Genomic DNA, 261 nt, shown 5'->3' on the forward strand with positions numbered 1-261 from the left:
TCTAATCCCAAATGGTCCTAATTCTACCATTTGTCTTCTTCTCTTCTCAAGTACCCTTTTTCTCTTTTTGTTTTAAGCCTTAGGAGAGGTTTCTTATTTGAATCAACTAGTGGAATGGGGACTTCTTTCTAATTGATATGGTTCCCTTTTCTTCTTAATCTTTAAGACATAAAAGCTTTTTGCTAGACTCTTCTTTTCTTTCTTTCTTTTCTTTGGTTAGAACCATCTTCAACAATCTTTATACTTCCCATTCTTTCACTA

This window comes from Camelina sativa, unplaced genomic scaffold, assembly GCF_000633955.1.
Source record: "Camelina sativa cultivar DH55 unplaced genomic scaffold, Cs unpScaffold00594, whole genome shotgun sequence".
Taxonomy (NCBI): domain Eukaryota; kingdom Viridiplantae; phylum Streptophyta; class Magnoliopsida; order Brassicales; family Brassicaceae; genus Camelina; species Camelina sativa.